Source organism: Siphateles boraxobius, unplaced genomic scaffold (assembly GCF_051911475.1).
Source record: "Siphateles boraxobius isolate OS27281-9 unplaced genomic scaffold, OSU_SipBor_1 20, whole genome shotgun sequence".
Classification (NCBI taxonomy): Eukaryota; Metazoa; Chordata; class Actinopteri; order Cypriniformes; family Leuciscidae; genus Siphateles; species Siphateles boraxobius.
This window is the reverse complement of record NW_027508811.1, coordinates 5577177-5593343: the sequence shown is the minus strand read 5'-3', so window position 1 is coordinate 5593343 and position 16167 is coordinate 5577177. Positions and strand designations below refer to the sequence as shown.

The following is a 16167-nucleotide window of genomic DNA, read 5'->3' as shown; positions in this document are numbered from 1 at the left end:
TTTATTATGTATATTACTTTTTTTTTCTGTTACTAGCAAAATATTATATTCATCAGACAAAATGGGACCCACTTTCTCCCATTTCCAAAGATGCAAAGTATACAAGACTAATGATAGTGAAAGCACACCATAAGTTCCAAGTCTGTTTTATAGTATGACCCCGTAATTATGTCAAGGTAATTGAGTCACCAATGCTCCTATGCCTTAAATTTGGGTGCACAATAAACTTACTCAAGTCATAAGGGATCTAAGGAGTGGAATGAGACACAGCCAAACATTACCTCTCATTTGAGTTATGCAGGGTGGGCAGCCGACCAGCAATTATGCATGGACTATTTGCTATAGGCTATCGATTGTAAATTAAGTAGTAATCAGCTTATGCATTAAATGTTTCATGCATGCTTAACTCTTGTTCAAGAGCTGTGCAGATAAATGTTAACCTATCAAATATATATATGCGTCCTTTTCATTTAGACAATAGTGCGCAATATCTTCATCCAATGATTTAGCCCATTCTGTAAACATACCACTCAACTTTGATATATTATCTGTGGTATATTGTTGCAAAATTTCATACATTTCAGTCTTTCCAGAGCATTCAGTATGCATTCAAAATCACATAAAGCCTTCATATGCTGTGCAAAATAGTCACTCACAGCTGATCAGAGTCTGTGGGAAGTTCAGGTACAGCAGGTCGCATCTGTGGGTGCCCTCGCAAACTGTTACCCACAATGCATAATTTTGCGTCTCAGTGGCTAAGCGAGAAAATATCTTGTACAATATGTGAACCAATGAGGATATCGAGTGTACAAAGCAGTGAATCATGAGTTTGCATATCCCAAAAATCTTTGAAAAAGTAAAATATAGCTGTTAGATAAATATTCCAACAGGAACTGACATGATAGCATATCTTCTGAGGTGTTCAATGCATATATTGCAGATCATACAACTAGCAAAGTAGTGGTTTGATTTCCCTGGCAGCAACATATAATGTCTTCCTTGGGTGCATTGTGAAATATCTGCAAAATAAATAAATGTTAATGCTAATGAAAACAACTTTGTTGACTTTACATAGAAGTGGTGTTTATGGATTTATGGATACAAAAAATCCAGACTTGAAGTGAAATCGTATTTGACGAATGCTAAGTGAAATGAACCTATTATGAATTTCTTTTTACATAAGATATAATTTCTGCTTCTCTCACACATAATCTTCTTAACATTCATGCTCTTTGTGATCACTACCATTAGCGAGCGGATGTTGAATGCTCAGCCATTGCTCAACATGCCTGAGCACAATGCATGCAACCTATCACAAACATAAAAACAGGTAAATACGGCCCAGTGTCAACAGATCTGATTTTTTATCTATAAAAATGAAGCTTGAATAGTGGAAAAATATGAATGAAAGGAGATATGTGACTGCAGTTACTGTATGAGAACCGCACCGGCCTGTTGTTAAAGCTGTTATAATGATTTTTGGTCAACATCTCAAAGATGTCCCTTTATCCTTTTTATATGGAATGAAAGTGCATTTGTTAACGTGATTTGATGGCACAGATTAGTATTTCGATGAAAACTAGTCTCTGAGAATTCACAGGCTGCATAATGGTATCATGACATTTAAACGTAATCCCAAGCAGTTTCCAGGGCTGCGGATATATATTCCGCTGCTTTAATGCTTCCATTGCGCTTTCATGAGCTCCGTCTATAATAAATCTGGCTGATTTATTTTGTGTGAATGTTTTAGGCACCTAAGTGAGGAGAAATGAAAATACTGAAAGCCACATATTTGCGCTGCAGCTTATTGCCTCATTGACGTGCATTAGGCTGTAAGTACTGGTGGGCTGAATTCAAATGCACTTGTTTATTTTGTCGGAAAAACAGAATCGGGCCACGGCTCTCCCAGGCAGTCCGTGACGGAACTGGCATTGGGCGGTCTGAACTATGTGTGGGTGTGTGTATATTCCAGATCATGTGTGTGTCTCTGAGCAATAGGGCTCCCTTTGCAGCACAGCATAGACAACATGAGAGTGCCATCTAGGTGCCCTGTGTGGTACTACCAGATGAGATCATTGTGAATTTTTAAGCAGGAACTCTGAATGGACCCCAAACTTAACTTTTTTTTTCATCTTTTGCTTTTTATTCATTTATTGCTGTTTTTGTTTTGGTTTGTTTTTTCTACTCATTGCTATCCTCGTCTTATTATTATTATTATTATTATTATTATTATTGTTCTGTTTTTAATTTCTGTCCATCCCCAAACTGGACATAAATAAATAAAATGTATTTATTTACTTATTTTCCTATGTATCGCTGTCTGCCAGTTGACAGTATGCTGCTTTACGTACATTAGGGTGTTATTTTGTGTTCAGGCACATATTGCTCTGATAAATATATGTATATGTAATATATTTGATCAAATTAATATATCTATTATATTAACATTTCTTACATTCAAAAAGGACAAGCTCTGTTTTGGGGAGATTTTGTCCAGGGCGCCTTGAATTTTATTGACGGCCCTTTACTGTAAAAATTATTTTTATGATTTGTTATAACAAAAAAATCTTAAATAATTAATGTTGTTCAGATAACATATTATTTTGAGTTTCTGTTGATTAAACCAATCTCTAACTTTGTATTAACCAGGTTACTTACTTTTTTAAGTTAAACCAACAATAATTGTTTAAAGAATTATTCTTACACAGATATATTCACACTGATCCAACATTCATTGCTTTAGTAAAGTGCTGTTAACTACAGAAGCACAGATGGGTGAGGTTGGGGCATGTTTTTCTGCCTCGCTCGCTACTGAGATTGAGTGTGTGTGTGTGTGTGTGACTTGTTGGTCATGAGTGATATAAAATGATTTTGCTGTAAGCTGAGCATGAGACATACTCAGACCTGATATTGGAATTGTAAAGTCATTGAGCCATGAAACAGGGGCTATCTTTTACGTCACTCTGGCCACAATCATTATAATGCCCAGTGTGCTGCATAAAATCGGAGTTAAGGGGGATGCGGCATTCTGTAAAAAGAGACTTTAACAATTACATGCTTGATGCACCAGATTATGCTGATAATACACTCCTCCGAAATTGACGTTACCAGTAACACGGCTTTCATCACCCAAACAAAACAACATTTTGGTACGGCTTGTGCTATTTGCAATCAACTCCAACCCTTTCTCTGTGAAGCCTGAAAACGGCGAGCCATCTCGGAATGATGTTGCAGTCTCACATTCCATGCTTCAAAGCGCATCCCAGAATGCATCCAGCTTGCACAGAAAGGTCGAGATGTGGCTTTTCATTGCTTTAGAGTGGGGAACTTTTTTTGCTCTTACTAGCCGCATGCTGGACAGAGTTATGTGATGAGATGACTAGCTCAGATCAGGGTTGTCGGAGACTCGGGGTGGGCAGGAAAGAGGAGACTCATTTCATGCAAGGTTACACACATCAGTCAATCAGACAGTCCGCTTCCTTGAGTATCAGAGCGCTCAAGCAATGTGTTTCACTCCTGGAGATAGTCAAATAAAGTTCTGCCTAAAGTGTCAACTGTGTGAGAAGTGGGTTAGAGGGTTAGCTGGACACTTAAAGGGATAGTTCACCTAAAAATGAAAATTGAAATTGACTCACCCCCTGTAGCATGTAAAAGAAATGGGGATTGAATTGGTCAAGCTCTGAAATTGTATCATAAAAGTAGTCCATACAACTCATGCCCTATATTCCAAGTCTTCTGAAGCCATATGATAATTTAACAAAATAGTTATTAACTGAAAATCTTCCCGTCATGCAATTTTTAGTCCGCACAGATTCATAAAGCTGCGGTGGAGGAGAAGATCGTATTGTATGAAAACAACAATGGCTAGAATATTCATCAAATACTCACCTTTTGAATCTTATATAAGTTAAACAGGTTTCAGCGACAATAGGGGGAGTAAAGTATGATGCAATTAAAACATTTTTGGGCGAACTATCACTTTAAACAATAGCATAATCATTGGTCACATTTAGCCAACTATGGTGACTGTTACATCCAGCATTCTCCAAAGTAAAGGGGATACATTATACAGCAAATGCTAAACATATAATCAAAATAAAAGGTATTTGCTAGTGCCTGCATGCAGTCTCATTTTTGTTTGAAATAAGTTTCATAATCTAGCCTGAAGGTCAGGGACAGAGGTCCTGAGCTTGGTACGGTTTGGGGCTGATGTAGGGTCTAAAACCTTTTGAGATGATGGAAAGACTACAAAAAGTTGTTATGCCTTCTAAGGCAACGTTTAAAAGACGGAAAGGTTTGCCAATGGTTTTGAAATAAGTCTCTTCTGCTTACCAAGCCTGCATTTATTTGATCAAAAATACAGTAAAAACGATAATATTGTGAAATGTTATTAGAATGCCAAATAATTGTTTTATATTTTAAAGTGCTCCTATTATGCTATTTTAAAGTTCCCTAATTTTGTTTAGAGGTCTTCTACAAACAGGTTTACATGCATCAAAGGTCAAAAACACCACCACATCCGAAGATTCAGTATCTCTAAATCCCAGCTTTCCACAAGCTACTCTGCTCTGATTGGCCAAATGGCCCAGTCTGTTGTGATTGGTCTACCGCTTAGAGTGTGTGTCGGAAACAGTGTTGCCAACTTAGCGCCTTTGTCGCTATATTTAGCGCCTTTTTCAGACCCCTTTAGCGACATTTAAAAAAAAAAAAAAGACTAGCGACAAATCTAGCGACTTTTTTAGACAAACCTCAGTAACCTCCAGATGTTGCCAGTACTGTTCTGCGAGCGCGAGCTCTTGCTTTCTCCCTGCCGTCACTCTCTCTAACTGCGTCTACCTTGTTCAGTGAATGGCTGAGACGAGCAGCAGCACATTCATGTGTTGAGCGCGCGCCAGTTTTTTTTTTTCCCCACGGACTTGTCACTTATCTGCTTCTCTTTTGTTTTATTTTTAAAGAGTTTTGTTTGACCATTTTAATTTACTTTCTTTTCTTGTGCTTATTACTTGTAATACTCGCTATCACAGAGCTTTCACCCAGTTCGCGAACTCTCTCAATTCAGATAATTTTACACCTATAAAAAGATTTAGTCATTCACTATATCATAGCTACTTGTTCTATTGCCTGACAAAAATAATATAGGCAACGAGAACAGCTTTATTGGACATCCGGCTATATTATAATATATATATATTAAAATACAGAATGTTAGCATGAATCTAGAGGGAAAACACATTAGGCAGGCAGAGCGCAAGTACGACGCGATGACGTCATGAATATGCTAATTAGCATATGACGTCATCTAGCGACATTTGGCGACTTTTAGGGAGGGCGTCAGCTACTTTTCTTTGAAAATAGTTGGCAACAGTGGTCGGAAACATGTCAACTATTACCATTATTGAATTTCAGCTCTGGAGGCTTCCTAAAGCTCAGCGATTGTACTCTGTAAAGACAGTAACGATGACGTTGATTTTACCATATTAATCTGAGTGCGAGTCTGATGATGAAACATTGGAAAAACTAGTTATTCAACCCGGACCTCAATCACTTGACTTCAGCAGGACGTTTCTCAGTGCATTATCAGCATTTTTATCAGCATTAACAAGTATGCCCATCAACAAACCGATGTGTATATTTCTAATTTATTGTGGCACACATGCGGGAACTGTATTAACTGTATTAATAACAGTGCATACGTTAGCCAAGCACTAACATGAATGACTGATGTAACATTAAAGTTTTTTAAACAAATCTCACTCCATCCTTTGTCTTTACTCAAAGTAGTAAAAACAACAGACAATCTGCATTAATAGACACAGTTTTAGTTAATAGTGGCCCACAGCTGATTTGCAGAAGTATTTCAGTAAAACAGTAATAACATGAGTTAGCCGGAAACCTACACAATATAAAACACAAAACTACGTGTTTGAACACTCAGTAGAAAATATATACATCAACAATTAATCATACTTACAGGTTGTGATTCTGAGGAGCAAGTTGTTCCAAATAAAGTGGGTACTGTCTCATCTTTAATGGATTAGTGTTTTTGAAAACCTATTTAGACCTCACAGAGATTTGAGAAGAAATCGTCAAAAGGTTATACTGCTGTTGTATCGCTGTGGTAATTCTAACCACTGACTTCACATCTTCATCCGTTGGAAGTGTTTACAAAGAGAATTTGCTTTTGCAGAGCAGAAAACAGCGTCTTCTCAACATGTACACAACACACCGTTCGAGGGTGGGTCAAAGTAGATGTTGTTTGCGGGCAACCATAGGCGGGCATTATGCAAATGTGTTAGTTATGTGTAGCCGCAAAAAAGTGGAATTTGAATACTGACGACTCGATTAGGCGGTTCAGAGTCCATTCTTTCTTTTGGGAGACAATAACTTTATATAGCACTTTCAACATCACGACTTTGCAGATCGTTTACATCAACAGACAGCTATTTTACACACTTCATTTCGGTGATGTCAAAGATGAATTTTCAGCTTCATTACTCCAGTCTTCAGTGTCACATGATCCGTCAGAAATCATTCTTACATGCTGATTTGGTGCTCGAGAAACCTTTTTATTATTATCAATGTTTAAAACTGTTGTGCTGCTTTTGTGGAAACTGTGATACTGTTTTGTCTTTGTTTGTTTTTTCAGTATTCTTTGACAAACAGAACGTTTCAAAGAACAGCATTTATATGAAGTAAATATCTGTACTGTCACTTCAATTTAACACTTCCTTGCTGCGTAAAAATATGAATAAAAAAACAGACTGACATTTGAATGGTACTTTGCAAAGAAGACCATTCTGTTATGCTGTGACGAGGTAAAAGTGAAAGAAATGTCTATTGTAAATATATAATTCTATCAATACAAAAAATATTTATTAAAGCATGTTAAATCTAATTAAACACTGCATATTTTACACAGTATTTCTGTGCGGTTTGTATTTTCATGCTTTTTTGAATATCACTCAATTATCTGAGCAACATGCTCAATTGGAATCAATTCAAGTCGAGTCTCCTGAGAGCTTTGCACTACTGCATGTGTTACAGTATATTTTTATGACCTACATAGTTCTCTATATAGAGCATTATATTTCATTTAGGATGTTGTCTTACAAGGCAGCAGCCTATGTGGGCGTGTATTTGTCCTGTAAAAGAGTATTTCAAAGGTCTGTGTGCTTGGAGGAAACTGCGTGTCAGTGTTATATTGAAACAATATGAGTACGGAGCGTTTGTTGACTGGCAGGCCATTTGTCATTTGAACCTCATGATATCTCTCACCTCCCTCCTCAACAGAAGGTCTGCGATCTGTGCCCATATGCTTTATTACTGTTATTATCGTTGAGTGAATGAAATATTCACATGGCAAACTGAACGTAATGGATTATTGCGTGACACTCCTTCAGATTCCAATTAATTCTGCTCGTTTTGCTGCTTTTTTTTTTTTTTTTGTAATTGGCCTGTACTGAAATATACTTGATATTGACGCCTTGAGAAATCTTTCGAGCAACCATGAATCTCATCTCCTCACCACAGCAGTTTTGTAACGATTGTGTTTCAGCTTGCTTATTTGGCTTAAATCCCCGTGTCCCCAGTGTGGAGCATCAGCTCTATACAGCAAGCATTTAGGCTGAATTGAATGTGATTGCCAACAGTGAGAGCAGTGGGCGGACAGTTCCAGTCTGAAAAAAAATGTCCTCCCACCTTATGCTGTAACCCCTTCGAAAAGAAGCGCTGAGTTATTTTGAAAAAGCTTTTCCACTTAAATCAAGGCCGTGCATAATTGTTCACCGGAAAAGCAACCTGAAACACATGAAACTTTGTGACACGTGAATGTACAATTACAATACAATAAAACACAATGACAAGTGAAGGATGCTGACCGTTTTTTAAAAGAGCCGTCCTGGCAATGATTCGTTGACCGTTAAGTAATTTCATGTGCTTTTCTGGGTTAACCAGTCAGAAGTGTACCCTGAAAATGAGTTTTGTTTCTGTTTGAGGTGGTGGTTCCTCGGTGCGAGATTTGTGACGGGGTGGGAGGGTAAATTACTTGTCTTAAAAGAACCGAAAGTGATGTACGAGGCACAGCTTTGAAAGGTTCTTTAAAGCGTTGATAAATCTCTGTCTTCCCATCTGGCTGCTTTTAATCTGAGTTAGATGCCGGAGCACGAACGTTTCCCCTTTCTCTTCCTTTCGTTGACAGGCCGCTTTACGTGAGAGTCGGTGAGTACTGCCTCACATATTCTCTGCGGTAAACAAAATGGTTCCTTTTGAGAGAGTTTTTTTTTTTTTGCGGTTGAAAAATCCATTAAAAATGGATAAACCTATAAGCAAGACCAAGACAAACAGTGGGCTATCAGTTGTACTTTGTGACGGGGAGAAGGTTTGATTATGCACAAGGCTGCTGGCACAAGCTGAGAATTCATTTCAGCAAATTTTTAAGGCATCTCTCAGCACTTTTTGAATTGCTGAAACTTGTAGGGAAATCCCTTTTAATACAAAACAGGGTTCAAATACCCTAGAAAGAAGCTACAACTTCTATGGCTATCTCGCACTCTTCCCTCAAACGCCAACGTCTAACGGTTGTTGGGTTTTGTTGGATCGGCATGTGTTAAACAAATCCTTTTTTTACCAACCGAACGGGTTCGATCTGCATTTGTCATGTCTCGTTTAAGCATTCTGGTAATAAAACCGGATTTAAATAAATGAATCGCATGCATCAGCACTCACAGTGTCTCAACCTTCGGCCATTTCTGTAGAGGCATTTGAAATGTTGGTTTGAAACTTTTGTCAGGGCAGTGTGAGCTGACGCTTGTCTTATTAGCAGTTTATCGATGTAAACAATGCTTTTTGTGTGGAAACTTAGATGACATTGCCCATGTCTCACACCTCCCCCTCAAGCCTGACATCAAAGTGTTTCTCTTTGAGAAACGCCTACTATGAGAGCTGTGTGTTTGTGTAGTAGTGGTAGTGGTAGTAGTGTTGCCCACTGGTTTTGCTCATTTATTGGCATGTACTCTCGGACTATTAACTATTTTCCTGTTACTTAAGAGGTATAATCTGATCAGATTTTCCCTCACCTCCTCTCTACATTAATTTTGATGTGTGCAATAACAAATCTGCCACTGTACAGCTCTAATTAATTTGATTAAAAAATATATATATATTTTTGAACTCCCTGAAACACCTCGATTGTAGTCTTGAGTTTCCTTCTGGGAACGAATGAACATGTCATAATATCCTTAATTTAAATAATTGCCCATCCAAGGCGTACGCAAATAAATGGGCAAGGCCTGGTTGAGTTGTTTTAGTTGTGTGTTTAAACTCGCGGTTATGGTAAGGGCCGTAAAATTTCTGAAAAAGTCTCAAAGCGGTTGACCAAACACAACAGACTGGTACTGCCGCCCAGTCAGTGTACTCTGAATAGAGATGCTGCAACAATGTAAAATTTGTGAGCAAATTATGTGTTTTGAAAATTGAAGCATGAAAACAGATTCTACTAGACCCCCCAACCCCCCCCCCCCATATATATATATATATATATATATATATATATATATATATATATATATATAATTTGTAACTTTTTTTGTGTGTACCTGAAAGGAGTTCTCTATGGTGTTGAGCTGCCTTTAATTTCATGTTCCCCAAAGGGAGAAAACAAGTCTCTGTCACAGCTATTCCAATTGTTTTGGTTTGTAATTTTTTTAGACAAATAAAAGCTGGAGCAAATGAGTACAGGAGGCCATAGAGCAAAGTTTGATATCTCTCACTTTTGATATATATTTCAGCATCAAAATCTTCTCTCAATTTAGTCTCATTATCTCATTGTTGCCTAGAAGAAACAATTAACATAATCAAGATATTTTTTGTATTTTTCATGAAACATTTTGCACTTATTTCTCTCACCCAGTGGTGCAAATTAATTGTGCTGTGTTTGTTTCATGAATTTTGACATTTTTCTACAGCTGAACAGAAAATCAACATAACAGCTGTGAGGTAAAATCATAATTGTAAAAAGGACACAGAGCTGCAGAGTCCAAGATCAAATTCAGAGTTCTGTGTTGCTGTCAAGTGTATTATGCATAAATTTGTCTAGTACAAGAACAAGTCATGTAGCCACGTCTGCGCTGTCACTGTTTGTAACTGTAACCATATTGTCAGCAAATATTTTATAGAATAATGGACTTCATTGAATTTCACAAGGCCCTGTTTATGCCTCTGGTCTGCTGTTTAGCACCTCTCGCCCTAGGTAAACCACAGTGCGTATTCAGAATAGCAAGAGCTTTCGGTGTGTTTTGCAAGATTACAGAGTGCAGAAGCAAGCCTTTTTAAACATCCAAACGATACTCTCCTCTCCCTGGATCATTATCTTGTGTGAACATTCATCACTTCCCTCATTTTATGCAGGATTTCAACATCATCATAATTTAAAAGGCTCGCTGTGCTTTGAATATGTATGTTTCTCCTTCATGTATGACACCGGGAATGGATCTCAAGGCCTTTATGCATGTATCTTTTTTAATGTTTTTTTTGTTTTGTTTTTTGTTTTTGTGCTCTCTTCTATGGAAGCTTGTTTCTGACACAAATAAAAAAGGCAATTCTGAGAAGTTTATATCTCACAATTCATACTTTTTTTTCTAAGAATTGTAAAATATATAACACAATTGTGAGTTATAATGTCCGAATTGTGAGATATAAATGCGCAAATTGTGATTTTATATCTCAGAACTCTCTCTTGATAACATGCAATTCCGAGTTTATATCTCACAATGCTGACATTATAACTTGCAATTCCGAGTTTATAACTCAGAATTCTGACTTTAAAACTCGCAATTCTGACTTTATAACTTGCAATTGCGAGTTAATATCTCACAATTCTGTCTTTACAACTCGCAGTTGCTAGCTAAGATCTCATAATTCTGACTTTTTAACTTGCAGTTGCCTGTTAATATTTCACAATTCTGACTTTATAACTTGCAATTCCGTTAATAACTCAGAATTCTGACTCTAAAACTCACAGTTCTGACTTTATAACTTGCAATTGCGAGTCTCTCACAATTCCTTTTTCTCAGAATTGAGATATAAACTCACAATTATGAGTTATAAAATCTTTTATAAAATAACTAATATTCAAAAATATACATCAAGGTATACCAGCATGAATATTTGACTGAATAAAAGCATCAGCAGATAATCCACTTGGGTATTTTCCCTCTCCATAACCATCACGTAAATATTTGTAAATAACTAACACAATTATAAACAAATGTGTCCAAACAACCTAAATGGTAATCATGCTAAACACTTGATACGCACTTTTGCTTTCCTAACTTTTTCGGTTTTCAAATTTTGGTGGGATTGTGAGATATAAAATAAGCGATTTTGAGGAAAAATACGTTTTTCTCGCAATTGCTAGTTTATATCCCACAATATTGACTTTTTAACTTGAAATTACGAGACAAAAATCAGAATTTACCCAAAAACCTTTTTTTTTTTTTATTCTGTGGAGGAAACAAGCTTTCATACTCTTTTCTCTACTCCCTTCATCCACTTTCTCTCATTCTGGGTGTTATGACAGAACAGCATCTCTTTTTTTTGTCAGAACAAGCCCACATGTGATTTAGCTGGTCTTTAGCCACAGCACAGAATGCGAGCTGGAGTCTGAAGCACACGGGGTGAATCCCTTTAGACAGCATGTCCCCTATTTTTCAAGTTATTGTCAGAATAAAGAGCAGGGCTATCCATTCCCATCTAGTGTGGCTAGAGAGCCAGCACATAGATAGCTGTCTGCTTGGACTGTAATATAGATAGCTTGGATGCAATCTATCATGGGTAGCTTCATTGGAGGACTGCACACAATTCTTGCTGTTCTAGCATCAGAACATTTGGGCTGAGCTTCGTGCCTCTGGTTCATGTTTGATCACCACAGCTGCTGTGGGCCACTGACTTTGTTCTGACGGCACCCGTATCGAACCTCCCATGGAACAGAGGATAGCGATAGTGATAGCTGAGTTTTCTTGAACCATAAATCAAGCGAGAACTGTTACTTCTTTTGTGGCCCTGCATCATCTCACAGGATGTTTTCTCTTTGTAGTTCAAGACCTCAAGAGCTTTGCACTACTGTATATCAATGACATAAGGTCACACCAAACGAGCATAGAAATAAATAAAGAGCCATGCCATATTCACCGTGCTAAGGGTGTAATAGACTTTCGTGTCTTAAGGTAGATTTATACACATACATTTTTTATCATGCCTTTATTTATTTATGCTACTTTTCAGATCGGTTTACCCCTGATTTCCATTTTTTTTTAAATATTACAATATACCGATTAAAAGTTAAAGGTTGGTAAGATTCTTGAAAATGTATCAAAAGTATCTTTTGCTTACCAAGGCTCTATTTATACAGCAAAAAACAGTAATATTGTGATATAATATTACAATTTTAAATAACTGTGATAGCTAAGTTAATACCTTTCAAATGTAATTTATTCCTGTGATGTCAAAGCTGAATTTTCACCATCATTTCTCCAGCCTTCAGTGTCACAGGATCCTTCAGAAATCATATATATATTGGAACAAGGATAAAACGATAATTATTATTACAATCAAAGTATTATAATCGTTTTATTATTTTAAAAGTAGTTTAATCTGTTCAAGCCAAACATATTAAAAAAGCCCTATTTCCGAGACATTATCAATAATAACCTGTCCCTTCTCAATCCATACAGTATATATACTGTACGGATTGAGAAGGGACACACACATGTTACACACATATATATATATATATATATATATATATATATATATATATATATATATATATATATATATATATATATATGTGAAGATATTTTGTAAATTTCCTACTGGAAATGTATAAAACATTTCTTTTTGTGAGTGAATGGAGCACAATCGCAAACATAAACGGACAACTTTAAAGGCGATTTTCTCAATGTTTCGATTTTTCGGCACCCTCAGATTCCAGATTTTCAAATAGTTGTATCTCAGGCAAATATTGTCCTATCCTAACAAACCATACATCAAATGGAAATCTTATTTATTCAGCTTTCCTTTGATGTATAAATCTAAAAAAAAAAAAAAAAAAAAAGACCCATAACACTGGTTTTGTCATCCAGGGTCACACACACACACACACACACACACATATATATATATATATATATATATATATATATATATATATACAAAAATTGTGCTTGGTTACCAAGGAGACAGCAGTGTCAGTGAAGAACATCTTCAGATGAAATAATGAAATTATGATAAATGTGAGGTGTGAAGACAACAAAGGAAAAACAAGCTAAATATCACTTGTTAACAGAATTTTTTTACAATGTCATTTTTAGTCAAGCTGTAATTTTAACAAACTGCAAAAAGTGTGATTTTTTGTAATTTTATGTTTATTTTTTTATGACACAATAGAACATTAGCTATGAAATTTATGCTGGCAAGACAAATGTAATTTCCATCACACAAAATGAATGGTGACTTTGTGGAAAGAAAAAAGACAGAGCTCTTCTCTGATATGTATTTATCTTCTGTTAGTAGACAATGTTAGTGAGAATGTGAAAAGTATGTTTTTCGGGAGTCATTTTCACAGGCTCGAAATATCCCCATTGTTGAAGAAACACCCTTACGCGCTATTTGTAGTGAACAGTTCTGGAACAGATGGACTGTCTCAGAGCAAAAGTCTCATCATGTGTGATCACATTGTCCAAAGAGCTCTGTATTTTTCAGAGTACTCTTCACACCTCAAACATCACAGCTGCCTTGATCACAGCTTTCACCAGCACCTCTTGTTCAGTGATGTTGTGGACGTGTTTTATGAGCTCTTCATCAGTCAGGTGACGTTTGTGGATCGAGCTCCGTGATTTCCACCCCTGACCCCAGCTCTGCTCACGATAAACTCACTAACAGATCTGTATTACAAACCTTTTTAATCTTTAAAATGTATGCTAAAGCTCGTGGATGATGCACAAAGGCATGTGTCCCTGTAGACGGTCTTGAAAAGTCAATCAAAATTCAACATTTTAATATAACTGCAACGCAGCTCTCAATCCTAATGCTTAATGATGCATGTAGGCCTTTACTTGTTTGTGCATGTGATTTAAATTTTAGGGAAAGAGTGTTAAAATTAAATAACAAGCTCTATTAAAATAGTTCTAATCATCCATGTAAGTGGTATTGAATGACTATTCGCGTCATTTCACTTACTTATGTCTGTTTATACCATGAATCCCACTCTGATGCATCCCTATTTGAATAGTTATTTTTGATTTTTAAAAATGTTCTCCCCCTCTCTTTCTCTGACTCACTGTTGCTGTGGGAACATGCTGTTACAGAAGTGATGCTAAAGGATTCATCAGGTCTGCAGAGAGTTTGTGATTATTCTATCGAACAATTGAGACTCAATCAGTGTAGCCTGATATAGTTTACTGTCTCTAATGGGAACGTCTCTCTATGACAACATAGACGTGTTTTCTCCGATACGGAAGTATATTGCCTGTTTCCCTAAAGATATTTAGTCATCTCTGCTGAAAAGGGCAGTATAAACCAGCCTGAATTCCCCTGAATTTACCAGTGATCCCACAATATAAAAATGTAATCATTTACTCACAAACCAGTATGACTTTCTTTCTTCCAAGAAACACAAAAGAGGATATTTTGAAGGGGTCCAAAATAATTTTGGAACCCATTGATTTTCATTGTATGGCCAAAAAAAAAAAAACCCTGAGATGTATTTAAAAAATATATATTTTAATCAAATTGAAAATTACTGAATATTACTGAAAATTATTGTAATGCTACTTGCATTATTAAGCATTGAAATAGCCTTTATTTATTTGTGCATGTGATTTTAAGAGTGTTAAAGTCCCCCTGTGGTGAAAATCAAGCTTTTAATGTTGTTTATATGTCTATGTGGTGTTTTTTAATATGCTTTAAGACAAACCTTGTGCAAATTCAACACCATTGCAGAGTATTTTCTCCTTAAAACTGCAGTGAACCAAAGACAGTCTCAAAAACACGGTTTGAAATCGCTGGTGTTTCTGACATCACAAACTACCTTGTAAAGAATCACGTCAACGTGTGATCGTCAACGAGTTGATCTCTGATCTGGTTTGTGTTAGTGGAGGCGGGACTAATTTGCATTTTCATAGAACCGCGTATACTACATTAGGCAAGTGTTTAGAGTTACATTCAAGCTACATTCTAGAGAGCATTTGTTTGGACAGAAAATTAGTGGAAGTGAGAAATCCACATTAGAGGAAGTGAGAGACTGTACGTTTTTGCTTATCTTCTGAATGTGAATTTTGGAGCACACTAGCTTATAGATAACCAGATAATCAGTAAGAAAACACTTCAGAAAACATATATATAGCATTTGATGTATGGACTACTTTTATGCTTTTTTTTTCTTTTGAGCTTTACTGCACTCATAATTATATGGCTAAAAGCAGAAATGCTGGTATTCTTTAAAAACATTTTCACCTTTTCTGTTCCACAAAAGATGAAAATTCATATGGGTTTGGAACTACATGATTAAAAAAAAATCAGATTGTTTGGCTACTTTACAATCGCTTGGAACTTCCATGGCAGAACTGATGTTGAGCATTTAGAAAATTCCTTATTTATTATCCCTACACACATTCCCACCTATAACATCTTCAAATGTGGTTCCAGTGTGGCATTGTGTCAGAGAAATAAAAAAACGTGTTGCTTGAGGACAAGCCCTTGCCACCCACACTAACAATGTTTTTGTGACTTATGTTGTTTTGTGACATTGCTATAATTTATACAGTATGTATTGTGGGCATGGGCGAGGCAGTGCTTTGAATGTTTTGGGGTTTTTCTTTTATTTTAAGTTGTACTGTAGACTGCAGAAAGGGAGTGGGGAAATGCTCTAGGCCCACTTGGGTCAAGGGCAGAGTCGTAAACATATGTATGAACAAATATGGCTCTTGCAGCCACAGGCCTGAATTCTTCCATAACTGCATTGTGTTCAGTGTAGCTCTTAAACACACAGCCAGTGACCGTTCACCTCAAACCTTTGCTTGGTCAGGGTTTCTGTTCTTAGGGTGAATTAGAAGTTGTGCTGTCTTTTTCCACTCAAATGAATCAAGTAATTCCCAGTTAGCAATGGAAGCA

The 16167-nt window shown here is 36.5% G+C and overlaps 1 protein-coding gene across 3 annotated transcripts in view; it reads left to right on the top strand.

Annotated features, from left to right (window-relative positions):
- The window catches only part of adgrb3 (adhesion G protein-coupled receptor B3), a 201573-nt gene that overhangs the window by 73250 nt on the left and 112156 nt on the right, over positions 1–16167 (top strand). The gene's annotated exons all lie outside the window — the stretch shown is intronic.